Below are 2,985 nucleotides of genomic sequence, written 5' to 3'. Positions count from 1 at the left end.
TGCAGGAATGTCGGTTTTGCGGGAAGCCGAGATATCAACCTACACAAGGAAGGACGCGAGTGCCATATAAACGTATGTGGTACTTGCCTATTGCTGATAGATTGAAAGGCCTATACCAATCAAAACGGACTGCAGCGGCAATGAGATGACATGAAGAACTTTCTACTGAAGAAGGAGAAATTACACACCCATCTGATGCAAAGGCGTGGAAACATTTTCAATCGGTATATCCTGACTTTGCTCAAGAGTGTAGGAATGTTTATCTTGGGTTGTGTACAGATGGTTTTAGTCCATTTGGTATGTCAGGGAGGCAGTATTCTTTATGGCCTGTTATATTGACGCCATACAATCTTCCTCCAAATATGTGTATGCAAAGCGAATTTCTGTTCTTGAGTATTTTGGAGCCTCTAATTCAAAGCGATCTCTAGATATCTTCTTACAGCCTCTAATTCATGAGCTGAAGCAATTGTGGTATGAAGGTGTTCAGACGTTCGATTCGTCGAGAAAACAGAATTTCAATATGCGGACAGTGCTAATGTGGACGATTAGTGACTTCCCTGCGTACGAAATGTTATCTGGGTGGACAACACATGGAAGATTATCATGTCCTTATTGTATGGAACGTACAGAGGCATTTCAGTTAAAGTATGGGCGAAAATCTTGTTGGTTTGATTGTCATCGTCGGTTTCTTCCCTTGCATCATCCGTACCGGAGGAACAAGAAGTTATTTACAAAGAATAAAGTTGTTTGTGTTCCTCCACCAACTTATGTCTCTGGAAATGATTTATTTGAGCAGATTGATTACTATGGAGCTCAAGAAACCTGTAAACGTGGGGGTAACTATCACACACCAGCAAACATGCCAGATGGATATGGAAGCGCTCACAATTGGCACAAGGAGAGTATTTTTTGGGAGCTTCCATATTGGAAAGATCTTCTATTTTGGCACAATCTTGACGTGATGCACATCGAGAAAAACTTTTTCGATAATTTCATCGTTACGCTTCTGAATGTGCAGGGTAAAACAAAAGATAGCAGGAGATCTAGGTTGGATTTGGCGGAAATATGTGCAAGGATCGAGTTACATCTTACCTGTACCCCAATTTCGATTGTCAGTAGAGGCTAAGAAAGTGTTGTTCGAGTGGGTTAAATCTGAAGTGAAGTTTCCAGATGGATTTGTCTCTAAATTTTCCCCCTGCTTTTTTTGACGTGATGGAACATCTTCCAGTCCATCTACCACATGAAGCTGATCTTGGTGACCCAGTGCAATTTTGCTGGATGTATCCTTTTGAGCGGTTTATGAAAGGCTCTTAAAGGAAAGGCCAAAAATCTTGCCAGAGTTGAGGGGTCAATAGTCGCCGGGAGATTAACAGAGGAAACGTCTCACTTTACATCATACTACTTTAGCCCCACTGTGAGAACGAAAAAAACACGTACTCGACGATATGATGACGGAGGCGTTGCACCTACATATAATGTTCCTGATGTTCCAGATATCTTTACTCAAATAGGAAGACTTGCTGGAAAGATAAAGGAAGTTTGGTGGGAAGATCATAGCTATTGTCGAGCAGCTCACAATTACATATTGAGGAATCTAGATTACGTTCAACCTTTTGAAAGGTATTCTTGTTTAAAAACTAAAATTAATTATATTTTATAAGATAACGAACTAACAAATCTCTATTTTTTTAGACTTTTTGAAATGCAGATTCGTGAAGCATATCCTAATTTAGAAGAATCTGACTATGAGGCCTACAAAGAGCGGGATTTCGCTAATTGGTTAAAATACTATGTAAGTATATGTATGAAATAAATTTAAATTAACTATATGTATTATAATTTTTAAGTTAAATAAACTTATGGTCTAATATCTTATTCGTTTATATAGGTTCAGAATGGATGTGGAAATGAACCCTTGCCTCTTTGGTTGCATGAGCTTGTTCAGGAACCAAGAGCGAAGATCACCACTGCTCCGATGTACTTTACTCGCGGTTATACTTTTCATACGTACGCACACGGAAGTCGCAAAGCTACAGAAAATTATGGAATCTATGTACAAGCTGGTGATATCGATTTCTATGGCGTTTTGCAACAAATATTGGAAGTTGATTATCCAGGCCTTCTGAATCTGAGATGCGTACTTTTTAAGTGTAACTTGTACGATCCATCGGCCCGAGGCGTGCGAGTAAATAATTGGGGAGTTGTTGATGTGAATGCGAGCAGATCGTACTCCAAATTTGATCCTTTCATCCTAGCATCACAAGCACAACAAGTGAGCTTTCTGCCCTATCCTCGTTTAAGGCCAAGACGTGAAATGTGGTTATCAGTCATTAAAGTTAATCCTCAAGGCCGTATAATCGGGTTAGTTGATGATCAAGTCGTGTTGCAACAAGAAAGAGTCGGTGAAATTTCCATTCCAAACATGTCAACAGAAGATGTTATCCACATTGATCCACAAAACAGGCAAGTTGAAGATGTTGATGATGTTTCCGAAGAAGAGGGTGAATTAGACGAATTTGAAGAGTCCGATGATGGAGAAGATTCTAATGATGATAATGTAATTTCTAGTAGTTCAGAAAATGAATCTGATTGAGCAATTGTACTTTTTGTTGTTTTTTAAAAAAAAAATATTTATCAATTTGCGATGGATTTGCGTTGGAATTGCGAGGGAGTGCTAGCACTCCCTCGCAAAATGGTCGTTAATCCCTCGCAAATTGCGAGGGAATAACGAATAAAAATATTAGCGAGGGATTTGAGACTGACTTGCAAGGGATAGTTGGCTTGCCCTCGCAAAATGGTCGTTAATCCCTCGCAAATTCTATACCCTAAACACTAAATGCTTGAACCCTAAGCTTTTACACATTGCAATGGATTTTTGTGTATCAATGTGGATGTACATCTTCTATTGATATGTTTGGAATGGAAATTTCGCAAATATTGTTGTTGCACCACAACTTGATCATCAACTAACATGATGATCTACTA

The 2,985-nt window shown here is 39.1% G+C and overlaps 1 pseudogene; it reads left to right on the top strand.

Moving 5' to 3' along the window:
* Positions 1-1,188: 1,188 nt before the first annotated feature.
* Positions 1,189-2,593, top strand: LOC147929013 (uncharacterized; annotated as a pseudogene).
* The last annotated feature ends 392 nt before the right edge of the window (positions 2,594-2,985 follow it).

The sequence above is a fragment of the Camelina sativa genome, chromosome 14 (assembly GCF_030686135.1).
Source record: "Camelina sativa cultivar CO46 ecotype springtype chromosome 14, ASM3068613v1".
Taxonomy (NCBI): Eukaryota; Viridiplantae; Streptophyta; class Magnoliopsida; order Brassicales; family Brassicaceae; genus Camelina; species Camelina sativa.
This window is presented reverse-complemented; position numbering and strand designations above follow the sequence as displayed.